We start from the raw sequence: 17,148 nt of genomic DNA, 5'->3' as shown, positions 1-17,148 counted from the left end.
GGTGTGCAATGTGTAGGCCCACTGATTGTACATTCTGAACCTTGTTTGAGTTCAGTAAATCACATGACCAAGGAGCTATTGAAATTATAAAGTTTACAAAATGTATGTAAAATCATGCGAGATGAAAATGGACACACTAAAGGCTGAGATGAAAATGGACAAACTAAAGGGTGTGCGATATAGAAGGGTAGTCGGTGGACATTCTGAATCTTGTTTGAGTCTAGTAGATCACATGACCAAGAATTTATTAAAATGCTAAAGTTTACAAAATGATTGCAAAATCGTGTGAGATGAAAAAGGACACACTAGAGGGTGTGCAATATAGAAGGGTTGTCAGTGGACATTCTGAACCTTGTTTGAGTCCAGTAGGTCACATGACCAAGGAGCTATTGAAATTCAAATGTAAAAAAAGTTGGTACTTTGTTTATGCTCCCTAACTAATTCAACTTGGAATACAAAATGCTGCTCACATTTCCACATGTTTATTAGCTTTGGAAAGCAAATGAATGTCCAAATCGTGAAAATAAGACCTGTGCAATGTTGTGTGCAATTTTTCCAACATTATGACACTTATTTGGAGTCTGTGGCTCAAGAGGTTTGAAAGCAATTGAGGTTTGAAAGCATGAAAATCCTTTGAATATCCAACCTGAAACTTTCTTTACCTTAGTGAACAACCAACACTGCCTTGCTCAGGTACCAATGTCAAACGTGTTCATAATGGTCAAATCGGCTTCAGGTAGCCTATACATACCTAGGCTAAAATGTCAGGTTATTTCAGGGGAGATGTTCTTGATGATGATATTAAGTATCTTATTGATTTCATATTCCAGTTAGTGATTTTGTGTGGCTCGTTTGAGATTACATTTTAAAGGGGAAGTGGAGTCAAAAACATGATTTGTCTATGTTTTATATATATCCACAAGGTTGGAATAATACTGTGAAATTATGATAATGCTCTTTTGGTTTAAGAGCTGTTTTAAAAGACCGCCTGACATTTCAGCTTGTTTGGCTGGGTGTTTTCTTTTGTAAAAGGTTAATAAGCCAATAACAAAGACAGTTTGTCCCCCTCTCTACCAATAACAGCTAGTTTTCAGGTTACACATCCCTTCCATAGATTACCACAGTATCATAGTATCAGTATGAGAGTCATAATACCCATAAAACCTAGCAGTCAAACAAGGAAATGGTTCCAATCGTTTTTCCACCATTTTTTTCCATAGGGGATTTTAGAAACACTTAAAACAAGGACTGTGTTTTGTGTAGGCTTGATAACTGTGAATCTCTCAAGGACAAGGTGACTTTTATCAATATATTTGCCGATATTTACAGGCAAAAAAATGAAATGCTAATTAGCTGCTAACTACAAATACCATGGTGATCTGGACGAGACTTGAGGCAAAGGTAAGAATCTCTGGAATAACTATCTAATGTTAGCTAAATGTAGTAATGAATAAATTTGATACATTTTTTTAAATTGGCAATTCTGTGAACTGTCTTGTGCACGTTTTAAATTGGCAAATTGAAAAAATTATTGCAAGAGAAATTGCATTTAGCTAAGAAGCTATTGACAACAATCAAAGTAAGGTACTTAATTGTTAGACAGAAATAATTTGACATTGAGATAAAAATGGTTGCATCCTACCTTAAAACATCAAATGAAATTGTATTGGTCACATACACATATTTAGCAGATTTGTTATTGTGGGTGTAGCAAAATGCGTGTGTTCCTAGCTCCAACAGTGCAGTAGTATCTAACTAAATGCTTGTGTTCCTAGCTCCAACAGTGCAGTAGTATCTAACTAAATGTGTGTGTTCCTAGCTCCAACAGTGCAGCAGTATCTAACTAAATGTGTGTGTTCCTAGCTCCAACAGTAGTATCTAACTAAATGCTTGTGTTCCTAGCTCCAACAGTAGTATCTAACTAAATGCTTGTGTTCCTAGCTCCAACAGTGCAGTAGTATCTAACTAAATGCTTGTGTTCCTAGCTCCAACAGTGCAGTAGTATCTAACTAAATGCTTGTGTTCCTAGCTCCAACAGTGCAGTAGTATCTAACTAAATGCTTGTGTTCCTAGCTCCAACAGTGCAGCAGTATCTAACTAAATGTGTGTGTTCCTAGCTCCAACAGTGCAGTAGTATCTAACAATTCACAACAATACACCCAAATGTAAATTTAAAGGAACGGAATTAAAAAATATATAAATGTTAGGACAAGCAATGTAGGAGTGATATTGACTAAAATACAGTAGAATACAGTGTATTCACATCAGTAGTTCCATAATGGTTGATGTTGTTTTGCATCATTCAACTGACTACAATACTATAATACTGACGTGGGCACATCTGTGTTTACCTGTCAGCTTAAACAAAGCTAACGGAACGGAGGATGCCCTATTGATATATAATGAACAACAATATAAACGCAGCATGTAAGTGTTGGTCCCAGGTTTCATGAGGTGAAATAAAAGATCCTATACGCAGAGAAAGCTTATTTCCCTAAAATGTTGTGCACACATTTATTTACATCCCTGTTACCTTTGCCAAGATAATCCATCCACCTGACAGGTGTGGCATATCAAGAAGCTGATTAAACACCATGATCATTACATAGGTGCACCTTGTGCTGGGGAAAATAAAAGGCCACTCTAAAATGTGCAGTTTTGTCACACGACACAATGCCACAGGTGTCTGAAGTTTTGAGGGAGCATGCATTTGGCATGCTGACTGCAGGAATGTCCACCAGAGCTGTTGCCAGATAATTGATGTTGATTTCTCTACCTGCCTCCGACGTCACTGCCTCCGACGTCATTTTAGAGAATTTGGCAGTCACAACCACAGGCCACGAGTAACCACGCCAACCACGCCGTCCCAGGACCACTTCACCTGCAGATGAAACTCTGGAGTATTTCTGTCTGTAATAAAGCCCTTTTGTGAGGAAAAACTCATTCTGATTGGCTGGGCCTGGCTCCCCAGTGGGTGGACCTTGCTCCCAGGCCCACCCATGGCTGCGCAACTTCCCAGTCATGTGAAATCCATAGATTAGGGCCTAATGAATTTATTTCAATTGACAGATTTCCTTATATGAACTGTAACTCAGTAAAATCGTTGAAATTGTTGCACGTTGCATTTATATATTTGTTCAGTATAATTAGAAAAGGCCTTCTTTGATCTCTCCTAATCTCTTGGTTGGTGGTGCTGTTGTTGTTGTAGCCTGTACACATAAGCCACTACTGTTTGTGTCAGATTCTAAGATGATCATTGATCGGGTCTTGTTTTTGCAGCCGCAGCCATCAGAGAGCTGAGAGAGCATTCCATATATCAACTACCCAGTATTATTTTTTGTATGTCTTTGCTTGTGTTTCTGTATTTAAGTGTGTGTAACTGTATATGTGTATTTCTGGGTGACTGCATATGTGTATTTCTGTGTGACTGTATATGTGTATTTCTGGGTGACTGTATATGTGTATTTCTGGGTGACTGTATATGTGTATTTCTGGGTGACTGTATATGTGTATTTCTTGACTGCATATGTGTATTTCTGGGTGACTGTATATGTGTATTTCTGGGTGACTGTATATGATTGTTTGCATGTTGCTCAATTCAGGTTAGATGTTGTGTGTTTCTCAGTACAGATTAAGTGCTGGGTTATTATGGGGAGCGGTGGGGGAGGGTTGTGTGAGGCGAGTGGCCCCCACCGGTGACTGTGCACTTTCCCGCTGCAGGCCTCTGAATTATTCATTGGAGGTGGAAGCGCGTATGTGTGTGTGAAGGGGGGGTACATACACACACCCACTCTCCTATTAACAATACACACTCTATTAACAATACACACTCTATTCCCAAATTCTACAGGCTACTATAGTGTTGCGTCTGCAAATCAGTGCTGTGTTCACCTCCCTAGCCTGACTGTCCCGTGCAGCACACAGGCCTCCTCTATTCAGTCCCTAACACCACAGTCCTGTTTTACACACCGCAGGCAGCGTAATGTGCTGCCTGTTTCCGCTCTAACTGGCCGTGTCTAGACTTGATAGTTCATAGAGCTTTAGTGTTCTGATCATAGAGTTCTGTTCATGGAATTCCGAACGCGTTTTGCGTCTACACCGACATTTAGATGTGTCTACCGTGTCCACAGTGTGTCTGGATTCTCTTTTCCCGCTCTATATTCAAATGCCAGAATGTATTCTACAAATGGTGGAATAGGCCAAATATGATAGCTACTGGCATCAGTTGTTGTTGTGTTACTAACTACTGTAGCTAACTAGTCAGCTAGCCTCTGTAGCTAGCCAGCAAGCTAGCAAGCAATTCTAAAGGAATTGCAAATAGGTTAGCATAACTCTAGCCAAACCAAAAAATAGTTTTTTAAAATATTAACTAGCTTGCTAGCATTTATGAAGCCAGCAAACAAGTTCCTCACATACTAGGAACACATTTCCTTCAACATTATAATGAACATGTGCCTCCAGATCTCAAAACACAGGTTTTCTGGAGTCTTGTGGGATTGTGTGCTGATGACGTCGCCCACTGTATGCACTTTCGGTAGCCTGATTGCGTCCAAACTGAGGAGAAATCCGCACACAATGCATCCCTGACTACCTTCTGAGGTGGTCAGCCAGATCTGAACACAATCAGACCACGGAGTGTCTTCTGTGCATCTCCTGTCTTTTCAATGCCATCTTCGTATTCTGATAGCAGAAGTCGCATGTAACATATTCAGAATTTCCCCAAAACTGGACAAAATAAACATTCGGAAAATGCTATCTTAGCCAATACAAGGAATATTCTGGAAGCCTAGGCTTGGTTATAGCTGGAGCCTTTCATAGTACTACCCTGTCACAGCAGATAAATCATTGCCATTTCCTGGTCCAGCTTTCTCTTCAGCCTCGAACTAGCACATAACGTTCTGAGAACCATGGCCATGTCCGAATACCCATACTAGCGTACTACAACTGCATACTATATACTCATCGTCACATACTATTAAGCGCGGAACGTTTAGTAAGAAGTATGCAGTATGCCACGGCTACAAAACAGTAGCAGCTTCTGTCAGGCTGAGTAGGTGGGGCGGGGCCGAGCGTGGGTGGATTTTCCCAAATTCAACAGACATGCATCATATTAACCAGCCTGATAATAGCTCATTTCCAATTTCGATGCATTTCTCTAAACTCTGAATAGAACAGGAATGGAGTGATAGGCCTACTCAGGCTGGTTATAGGCACTCTATCACATTCAACCTAATGGAGTTATAGGCCTACTCAGGCTGGTTATAGGCAGACTATCACATTCAACCCATATAACCCATCTATCCTACTTAAAAAGTAATGAAGACAGAAACAGATAAGTTGGTTCAATCTCAACATATTAGTGAAACCAAAGTGCTAGAACATACATGTGACCAAAAGTATGTGGACACCTACTAATCGAATATCTCATTGCAAAATCATGACACTGGTTACCCTCCCTACCCTACCCTCCCTTTTGGTTTTGTTTTTTAGTTGCATTCGGAGTCTGCACCTTTTGGGGGGGGGGGTACTGTCACGTCCTGACCATAGTAAGCTGTTATTTGCTATGGTAGAGTAGGTCAGGGCGTGACGGGGGGTTATTCTATGTGTTCTATTTCTATGTTGTTAGGTTCTAGTTTTTTTGGGATGATCTCCAATTAGAGGCAGCTGGTCCTCGTTGTCTCTAATTGGAGATCATACTTAAGTAGGGGTTTTTCTACCTGGGTTTTGTGGGTGATTTATTTTTGAGTAGTTTGTTTCTCCTCTGTGTCACGGTTTGTTGTTTTGTTTATTCAGTTTATTTATGTATTGCATAGTTTCACAGATTAAATAAAATGTGGAACAACACACACGCTGCACTTTAGTCCTCTTCTCCTTATGACAACCGTGACATCAGTATTCCATAGTAACATCTGACAAAAATATCTAAATACATTGAAGCAGCAAACTTTGTGGAAATTAATATTTGTGTCATTCTCAATACTTTTGGCCACGACTGGAGATGACTCTGAAGTAAAAGAAAAGAGCCATCGTGCATTGTGGCGCAAACTGATTGAGAATTCCTCTGAGAAGAAAGATTTAATGGAATCGGAGGACGAGGGATGGCTGCTTCAACTGAAATCAAAGGAATATCGGAGGTTGCTGTGAAAAGTCTACCTACGTGTCCCAGCCACTCGGTGCCATTGTCGCAAGTGGACAGGGAACCCAGAGGAGAGGCAGGAGCGGCGGCAGGACAAAAAGGAGCAGAGAGGGTCTCCTCAACCCAGCAGAGAGGTGGGCCCAGCTCCAGAAAGGCACGCACCACAGAGAGAAAGTGGAGTGAGTATGCCCAGCATGGACAGATCAAAATCAGAAAGATAAGCTCAGCTTCAGAACACCAAATTGAAAATGGACAGAGAAAAGGATACAGTGAATTAGACATACAGTGAGGGGAAAAAAGTATTTGATCCCCTGCTGATTTTGTACGTTTGCCCACTGACAAAGAAATGAGCAGTCTATAATTTTAATGGTAGGTTTATTTGAACAGTGAGAGACAGAATAACAACAAAAAAATCCAGAAAAAGCATGTCAAAAATGTTAGAAAATGATTTGCATTTTAATGAGGGAAATAAGTATTTGACCCCTCTGCAAAACATGACTTAGTACTTGGTGGAAAAACCCTTGTTGGCAATCGCAGAGGTCAGACGTTTCTTGTAGTTGGCCACCAGGTTTGCACACATCTCAGGAGGGATTTTGTCCCACTCCTCTTTGCAGATCTTCTCCAAGTCATTAAGGTTTCGAGGCTGATGTTTGGCAACTCTAACCTTCAGCTCCCTCCACAGATTTTCTATGGGATTAAGGTCTGGAGACTGGCTAGGCCACTCCAGGACCTTAATGTGCTTCTTCTTGAGCCACTCCTTTGTTGCCTTGGCTGTGTGTTTTGGGTCATTGTCATGCTGGAATACCCATCCACGACCCATTTAATGCCCTGGCTGAGGGAAGGAGGTTCTCACCCAAGATTTGACGGTACATGGCCCCGTCCATCGTCCCTTTATGAGTACATTTGAGTTATTTTAGGTAACTTTGGAAATAACAAAAAAAAGTTTGAGTGGAGTGTGTTTTAAGGATGAAATCTAACAAAAATTCTGTAAACCGCTGTTACATCGTTCTGACATGATTAAAAAGTAAAGTAAACAGTATCTTTCATGTTGGAGTTTATATTATAAGCTCATAGGAAGTGTAACGGTTGTCGTCGGATAAAGCGGACCAAGATGCAGCGGGGAAATGTGCACTCATCTTCTTTTTTATTTAGTTGGCAAAGAAGGCGAACCAAAAATAAACTGAAACAACAACAAATAACAGTCCTGTAAGGCTTGAAGCTATACACAGAAACAATCTCCCACAAAACACATACCTATATATAGGTCTCAATCAGAGGCAACTAAAAACACCTGCCTCCAATTGAGAGTCCAACACCCAATTACCTAGACATAGAAATACTAAACTAGAGAGAACATAGAAATACAAAAAACATAGCACATAACCCAAAACCCAGAAATAATAAATCAAACACCCTTCTAAACAAGCCACCACCCCGAACCACATAAAACAAATACCCTCTGCCACGTCCTGACCAAACTGCAATACAAATAACCCCTATTACTGGTCAGGACGTGACAGGAAGGATAACATGGGAAACAAAACTTGTGAGAAACAATACTTTTATCTAGCATATAGTCATCATGATTGTACTTTTGGAATGGTTTTGGAATGATTTACTAAACTGTTCTCTTTTCCTGGATATCCATGCTCTTGATGGTTTACATGTCATATTAGCATACCTACAGTTGGGTAGATATCCAGAAAGACCAATGGACTACCCTGGTGTAAAATACAGTAGAAAACAATCGGTCCGATTACACAGATCGGGTCAAATAGTTTTTATATAAACAAGAATGGAAGGCAGTCTCTAACTTTCCTCAAAATAACAAAAGCACAGTCTAAGGGAAACATTTTGATAAAGTACTGAACTGATATCACCTAGACCAAGGACAAATTCACAAAACAAAATGACTTACAAAGATATCACCAAATGAAGTATTTTTCCTAATTGGGATCCAAAATGAAGAATAAAGTACAGTGTTGTAATGGAGAGTGTTAACCTGTTATGTAAACATACTCGGTAATAAATAAATAGAATATTGCAGTGGTGAAATGGCAGCAGTTGGGTTGTAAGGTGCTGGAGTCTCCCTGCAATGTAGGTGCACCAGAGCTGTTGAATGTTCTGCAGTCAGCATGCCAATTGCACGCTCCCTCAAAACGTCAGACATCTGTGGCATTGTGTTGTGTCACAAAACTGCACATTTGAGTGCCCTTTTATTTTCCCCAGCACAAGGTGCACCTGTGTAATGATCATGCTGTTCAATCTTTTTGATATGCCACACCTGTCTGGTGGCTGGACTATCTTGGCAAAGGAGAAATGCTCACTAACAGGGATGTAAACAAATCTGTGCCAAAAATTTGAGATAAATGATTTAACCTTTATTTAACATTTCTGGGATCTTTTATTTCAGCTCATGTAACATGCGACCAACACTTTACATGTTGCATTCATATTTTTGTTCAGTGTATCTTCAATCTTGTCTGTAACTGTTATCGCCTCAGCATCCAGTCTCAAATTTCCTGACAATGTGTCACGTCCTGACCAGTTTAGGGATTATTTGCTATTGTAGTTTGGTCAGGACGTGGCAGAGGGTATTTTGTTTGTGTTTCGGGGTGGTGGTGTATGTAGTAGGGTGTTTGATTTATTATTTTCGGGTTTTGGTCTATGTTCTATGTTTTGTATTTCTATGTTCTTTCTGGTTTGTTGTATTTCTATGTTTAGGTTGATGCTTTCTCGTTGCCTCTGAGAGTCCTATATATGGGTAGTTGTTTGGTTTGGTGTTGTGGGAGATTGTTTCTTGTTTTGCCTGTGTGAGCGTGACAAGACTGTTTTGTGCGTTCTTCGTTTTGTTATTTTGGTGTTCTCTTTATTTAAAATAAATAACATGATGAGCATCCACATTCCTGCTGCGTTTTGGTCCTCTATTCCCGACGACAGCCGTTACACAATGTTAGGTTGTTACTAGTTACCACAACCAGAAAGTCAATATTTTCTACACTGGGTTTACAGTAGATAACACAGCCACAAAGTCTCAGTGCGGATGTTGATGCTTAGTCATCACAGTGGCGACCATCAATGAGAGCTGGGGTTTCTGGGATATCGTGTTCAAATCTAGAAAAAAATATTGCATACTTGCCAGAGGGGACACCTGTACACACATAGTTAACACAGGGATCTCCTAAAACACCTGTACACACATAGTTAACGCAGGGATCTCCTAAAACACCTGTACACACATAGTTAACGCAGGGATCTCCTAAAACACCTGTACACACATAGTTAACGCAGGGATCTCCTAAAACACCTGTACACACATAGTTAACGCAGGGATCTCCTAAAACACCTGTACACACATAGTTAACACAGGGATCTCCAAAAACACCTGTACACACATAGTTAACACAGGGATCTCCAAAAACACCTGTACACACATAGTTAACACAGGGATCTCCAAAAACACCTGTACACACATAGTTAACGCAGGGATCTCCAAAAACACCTGTACACACATAGTTAACGCAGGGATCTCCTAAAACACCTGTACACACATAGTTAACACAGGGATCTCCTAAAACACCTGTACACACATAGTTAACACAGGGATCTCCTAAAACACCTGTACACACATAGTTAACACAGGGATCTCCAAAAACACCTGTACACACATAGTTAACGCAGGGATCTCCAAAAACACCTGTACACACATAGTTAACACAGGGATCTCCAAAAACACCTGTACACACATAGTTAACACAGGGATCTCCAAAAACACCTGTACACACATAGTTAACACAGGGATCTCCAAAAACACCTGTACACACATAGTTAACACAGGGATCTCCTAAAACACCTGTACACACATAGTTAACACAGGGATCTCCAAAAACACCTGTACACACAACTCCACAGAGTTGGGTAAAGCTGCTTTAATTTTTTTTGAGCCCTTAATGTGGAATAACTAACAGACAGAGCTCTCTGAAATGAGATGTTCTGGTCCCCTTTGGTCAGTTCAGAGTCATGACTGGAGACCTCTATGTTAAGTGTGTCTGTTTTTCTTAATATGTTTTGTATATTTGTATATTTGTTTGATTGTGTTGATACAGGGCTCATCTGTGAAAGAGACCCTTGTCTCAATAACAAAAAGTTTGCTGATGACGGTGGTAGGCCTGATCACAGACGATAATGAGACGGCCTATAGGGAGGAGGTCAGAGACCTGGCATTGTGGTGCCAGGCCAAACAACCACTCCCTCATCGTCAGCTGATTGTGGACTACAGGAAACAGAGGGCCGAGCACGCCCCATTCACATCGACGGGGCTGCAGTGGAGCAGGTTGAGAGCTTCAAGTACCTCGGTGTCTACATCACTTAGGATCTATCATGGTCCACACACACGAATACAGTCATGAAGAAGTGTTAGGTTCTAATTCTCAGAGTAGAAAAATATGAAAAGCTTTACCAAGTTTATTCTGCCCAGAGGATCAATACAGCTGCATTAGACAAAACATGTTTCCACCAACACAAGTATATATACTCCAATTTAGGAACAAATCCTTCTCTCCAATCCTTACATCTATTATAGTTCGATAGGAAGACGAAGTAATAGGGTAATAAACCATAATTTCTCTGCCTAATCCACAGATGTCCATCCGTCTCCCCTGTAGCAATCCTGTGACTTCCTCCCGTCCACCCAACACATTCCAAAGCCATCGGGCTCCTACAGATAACCATTAACTTCTGATGTAAAAACAGTCTCTGTCACTCCCCAGATACTATATTGCTGAGTATAACAATGTTCCAAGTTTAACCCAGACTCCAACAGCGGGCACGACATCACCTCTTCCCCCTCAGGAGGCTGAATAGATTTGGCATGGGCCCTCAGATCCTCAAAACCTTCTACAGCTGCATCATTGAGAGCATCTTGACTGGCTGCATCACCTCTTGGTATGGCAACTGCTTGGCATCCGACCTCAAGGCCCATATAGAGGGTACTGCAGACGTCCCAGTACATCACTGGGGCCGAGCTCCCTGCCATCCAGGACCAGGCGGTGTCAGAGGAGGGCCTTATAAATTGTCTAAAGTTACCTAAGTCATAGACTGTTCTCTCTGCTACCGCAAGGCAAGCGGTACCATTGCACTTTTTTTTGACTCATCACAAATGCTGCTGCAACTGTTTATTATCTATCCTGTTGCCAAGTCACTTTATTTCTAGTTGTTTGTACATTCCTACCTCAATCACCTCGTACCCTGCATATCGACTTGGTACTGATACCCAGTCTATGTAGCCAAGTTACGGTTAATCATGTATCCCTTTTATTATTCAGGGTTTTTATTCTTCTATTATTTCTCTCTTTGTCTCTGCATTGTGATGCCCAAAACAGTGTTCAAAATCCAGTTTGATTTAGCCAGTCTAAGTATCTTTCTTACATTGGGTTTTCAAGGGAGAGCGTTCTTTTTTTTGGCAACTTATTCCATTGGGCTGCAATAGCATCTGCAATACGTTGGAGCAATTTATTCTATTAAACTGTAATACCGTCTGCAATACGCTGGAGCAACTTATTCTATTAAACTGCAATACCGTCTGCAATACGCTGGAGCTTCAAGTCTTCAGGGACACCCCAAACCCTGGGCCTCTGGAGGAGACACACCCTATACACAACGAAGCTGTGGTAGAAGAATACGGATAGGGGACATAATCCAAGGAAGTGCTGTTCCAATCCCTGTTAAGTTCTGGGTGCGAAAGCAGAGCCTTCACTCTGGCGAGCCACAGAGGACTGTATATAGTCCAGCTCTGTGACACCAGGAGTGTGAGCGTTTATTTGAGCTATTTCGTACTGTAGGTCTTAACAAAAATTGAGTGAACATCACAAGTTTACTGATAACTGCTTTAATGAGGGAAAATGCACTTGATATGTGGTTGTCTCGCCCAGCCATCTTAAGCTGAATGCACTGTACGTCGCTCTGGATAAGACCGTCTGCTAAAATGACTAAATCTAAACAACATGGTGACAACATGCAGTGGCTTAGCTGCAGAGTGGAACACAAAGACCGATAACAGTGCAACACTGTCTATATCTATTCATAAAAGCCCCGCAAACAATTTGATGACATTCCAATGTTATATCATTATAATACATAAACATTTTATCATAGTTCCAATAAATGCCAAAAGAACAACAAAAAATACCATACTGTAACATCCGCAATAGCATTATGCCTATGACATGTTCACAATAGAATTGAAGGCTATTTGTAGGATAATTCTACAAGAAATATAAAATGATTACACTCAAAATATAAAACGACTCATTTTCAAGTAATATCCACTAGAGGGCAGCATCGTTTCAAATAGGACATTTATGAATGTGTATCGGGAATGATCAGTTCACCAAGAACACACTAGAACAAAGCAATGTAAATGAAATTATAATTTGACATTTCTTTTTCATATAGTCATGTTTATAAGTGTCACAATCCATCATCTGCTGTTGCTAAATCCATCTATGAAGAGAAAGCCTTTAATGAACATTTAGCGAAATATTAATTTGACATGTTATTCATTAGGGTTAGTCTAGAAACGCTTGAGCTGAGGTAATGGAAATGTCAGCATTGTTCTACAAAATCACGGAAATAATTCTGCCAGTCCTTTCTCCTCTATAAGCCAACATCACAGTCATAAGAACGCATTTCCCTCAACATCATCAACACCATTATCTTTTCACAATATGTTCATTTCCTCCCTCAGAGTCTCATCTGAGAAACCATTCTGTTGAGTGAGTTCTCTTTATAGGGCTATTGTCATTTCCATTTCCTAGTTTTGATTAAATCAAATAAGAAGTAGACGAATACGTTTTATCCCCAGAATTTACCAACAACTTCACAGAGGAAAGAGATTGCTTCTATTGGTCTGTACTGTGTTTCACATTTATTCTAATGATATGTATTGTACTGAAATGTTTTGATACAAAGTCACTATGGCATTTTGGCTTCACCACAAAACACCACCACCCTCTTCCTGAGGTGTGACACAGTGAGAACAGATCAATGGCACCTCTGTTTGGAGACCTGTGGTCTCGATCTAATGTTGTGTCACACCCTGATCAGTTTCACCTGTCCTCATTATTGTCTCCACCCCCTCCAGGTGTTGCTTGTTATCCCTGGTGTATATATCCCTGTGTTTCCTGGCTCTCTGTGCCAGTTCGTCTTGTACGTTCCAAGTCAACCAGCTTGGTTTTCCTGTGCGCCTGCTTTTTCTATTGTCTTTTACTAGTCCTCCCGGTTTGGACCCTTGCCTGTTTTCTCAACTCTGTACCAGCCTGCCTGACCATTCTGCCTGCCCTGACCTCGAGCCTGCTTGCCACACTGTACCTCCTGGACTCTGAAGTGGTTTTGACCTTTTGCCTGTCCACGACCATTCTCTTGCCTAACCCTTTTTGGATGTATTAAATATCAAAGACTCAAACCATCTGCCTCCCGTGTCTGCATCTGGGTCTCACCTTGTTCCTTCATAGTTAGATTATTATATAATGGTAATCACTCACGCTGGGGGGAGATATAAGTATGATGAGTGCGAAAGGTTTACGGAATGTACTTTCAACACATTTAAAAAAAAAATTCTTCACAGCTTTGTCTGCTTGAAAACCTCTTGGCCATTTCTGGAACACTCATGACATGTTATGACATTGGCTCTATTACCAAGGAGCTTTTTGATGGGTTTCATCGTTCTACAGTAGATGACCCCCCTCCCTCCCCCCAAAAAGTAAGAATACAAACGTGTTAAGTAAGAATACAGATGAAAATCCTTTGGGCCGGTTTCACACACAGATTAATTCTAGTCCTGAACTAAACATTATTCTAAAAGGAGAATCTCGATTAAACATGTTTTTTTAGTGCATGACTACACTGCCCTCCACTAATATTCACACCTTTGGTAAATATGAGCAAAACAGGCTGTGAATTGTTTTATTTGCTGTTTATCCTCTTGGTCCTTCATTCAAAAATATTCACATAAATCGAGCCTTTAATTGAAAATTAAATTAAATATTTTTCTCCGAAACATGTGTGCCACAATTATTGGCACCCCTAGAACTTATGAGTAAAATCTAGCTGAAGTATATTCCCATTCATATTTAATGTTTTTAAGTTCACCTGAGTGATTAGGAACACTTAAGTGGTAAGCCATGACTTCCTGTTTCACTGGGGTATAAATATGAGCTGACACACAGGCCAAGTTCCCTAAGTCATCCATCACTATTGGAAAGACCTGAGAATACAGTAATGATGTGCAACAGAAGGTTGTTGAGCTGCACAAATCAGGAAATGGCTATGAGAAAATACCTCAACGGTTAAAAATGCCCATTTCCACGATCAGGGCAATAATGAAGATGTTTAAAACAACTGGAGATGTTAACAATCAGCCTGGAAGAGGACGTGTGTCCTATATTGACCCCCCCCATGCACAGTGAGGAGGATGGTGGTAAAAAAATCTCCAAGGATCACAGCTGGAAAATTGCGGATGTTAGTTGTGTCTTGGTGTCAAAAAGTCTCCAACACTACTATCAGATTCCCTTTTTTTGTCTGATAATACAGGCTAGTTATCTCAAAGCAACACTTCTCTCCGCACCCCTGTGCTATGGAACGCTACTGTCATTGTATTTCCTGTGATACAAAATATCAGTAGTGGATGTAACCCCTTACACCAGCATGGTTGGGTTGTTTGTGGCAGGTAGGACTGATGCTCCCATAGTCACTCGAATATCAAAACTGTTGTTGTGAGAGCACGTGCTTCTCTTGTCCTTTGGATCCAGCCAGGGACCGGGTTCAAATCCACAGCTTAGCAGTTAAAGCCTGTGCAATGGAATGTGGGTGATGGCACATTTTCCTCTCCGCACAATGGCTAGTGGTGACAATAAGGTGCATTTTCACTGAATTTGCACATAAACCAATACATCAAATAGGCGTGAGTTTAGCAGGCAGACATGACCAGCTCTATACCAAATGACACAGTCATTTATGCTGAACAAAATTACCTCGTTGGATTTGCAACAATAAAATGTGACTCAGAGAGACCAGCTGCTATTGCTCATAACAGATTCAATTCATATGAAAATATTTTAATCAGAGACAACATTCAGGAGAAAAGACAACAATTCTACGATAGAAACTAGAATAAATAATGTTGCGGGATGAATCTGTTAATCGATTTTATGAATTCTGTGGAAACATTTTTCCTGTGGCTCAATTGGTAGAGCATGGCGTTGTGGGGTTATGGGTTTGATTCCCACTGGGGACTAATATGAAAATGTATGCACTCGCTACTAGTAAGTCGACCTGGATAAGAGTGTTGAATACATGACGTAAATGTACATTTTCTCACTTATCAGCAAATCAGTTTGATGATTCTCTGAATTTTCTTGTTTCAGCAAAATGTTTATCTGGATCTCAATGTTTTCAGGGGCAACAGGGGTGTAGTCTTGTTTGACAATCTTCTTCAGCAACAAAATAGCTCACTTGTACAATATATCCTGCAGACAGACACATACACAAGCAAACATACACACACACACACACACACACACACACACACACACACACACACACACACACACACACACACACACACACACACATGGAACACATTTCAGACATCTGCAAGATGCTAATCCAGGAATCCACTCATTTCTGTAGCAGAACATTTCAAGCAACCTACTCAGATACCTTTGCTCCTCTTCCAGATTGAGTAACTTATAAAAATCTATCATATCATTGCTATGTGGATGACACTCAACCACTCGCTGTTGGCTGGGCTCCCCACATTTGCCATCAAACCACTGCAACTTATCCAGAACACCGCAGCTCGCCTGGCGTTCAACCTTTCCCAAGTTCTCCCATGTCACCCCTCTCCTCCGCACACTCCACTGGCTTCCAGTCAAAGCTCGCATCCACTACAAGATCATGGTACTTGCCTACAGAGCAGCAAGAGGAACTGTCCCTCCCAACCTTCAGGCTATGCTCAAACCCTACACACCAAGTACTCTGTTCTGGCACCTCAGGTCTCTTGGCTCTCCCACCCCTACGGGAGGACAGTTCCTCTCAGCCCAGTCAAAACTCTTCTCTGTTCTGGCACCCCAATGGAGGAACCAGCTTCCCCCTGAAGCTAGAATAGTAGAGTCCCTGCCCATCTTCTGAAAACATCTGAAACCCCCAACCTCTTCAAAATCCCACAGCCCCCCCCTCCTCATACCCCCTCATCACCCCTCCCACCACCCAACATGTGTTTTGCCCTTTCATAAATTCACACTTGAGGGATATTCACCACGTCACTTACAGAACTGAGGGGAGGACAGAGAGCAGTTGTGTAACATTGGAGTCCATTAACAAAGGGCTTTTTGTAAGGGAGTATGGGAGGAAATCATATGGGTTGAAACTCAAATGGCCCACTATTATCTATTTAGTGCACTACATTTGACCACGGCTCAAAGGGTCACAAGTAGTACACTATGTAGGGAATAGGGTGCCATTTGGGACACAGATTTAGAGTAATAAAGAAGCATGGGGGAGTAGCTATTGTCAGTGCCCTGGTGACATATTCGCCAGTGATTGGCTGAGGCATCACTTGGCTGGGGTCAGTCATTTATTAATGTGAGGGTTGTGTAAGGAGTTACTTGTTGCTTCAGACAACAATGAGGTCATTTTGAGAAAGTGTCATGGATGGGGTGCAACGCATTCATACATACATACTTTGACAATGGACCCTCTCATTTTACATGTCCAGGGGCTGGCACTCTAAATTAAGATGATGTCATCAGGGTTTTTGTTGTTTTGTTTTACTAGAAAACATGTGAGTCATGAGTCAAACTGAGACAGACTGAGTCATCAAACTGAGTCATCCATTGAAACAATTTAATTTATTCCACATTTGATATACAATACCAGTCAAAAGTTTGCAAACACCTAGTCATTCTAGGGCTTGTATTTACAGTGGCTTGCGAAAGTATTCACCCCCCCCCCCT

General features: G+C 41.1%; 1 long non-coding RNA gene across 2 annotated transcripts; it reads left to right on the top strand.

Annotated features, from left to right (window-relative positions):
* Positions 1-1,179: 1,179 nt before the first annotated feature.
* Positions 1,180-13,498, top strand: LOC123727248 (uncharacterized). 2 transcript variants are annotated; one of them, XR_006759139.1, is made up of 3 exons: positions 1,180-1,401; positions 10,243-10,469; positions 10,778-13,498. It is a non-coding gene; the product is annotated as an uncharacterized lncRNA (long non-coding RNA). The 2 variants fall into 2 exon arrangements; XR_006759138.1 differs by lacking the exon at positions 10,778-13,498 and having other exon boundaries at positions 10,243-10,760.
* Positions 13,499-17,148: the final 3,650 nt, after the last annotated feature.

This window comes from Salmo salar, chromosome ssa15 (genome assembly GCF_905237065.1).
Source record: "Salmo salar chromosome ssa15, Ssal_v3.1, whole genome shotgun sequence".
NCBI classification, from domain to species: domain Eukaryota; kingdom Metazoa; phylum Chordata; class Actinopteri; order Salmoniformes; family Salmonidae; genus Salmo; species Salmo salar.
Note: the sequence above shows the minus strand (reverse complement) of the source record. Positions and strands in the feature narration are given on the sequence as shown.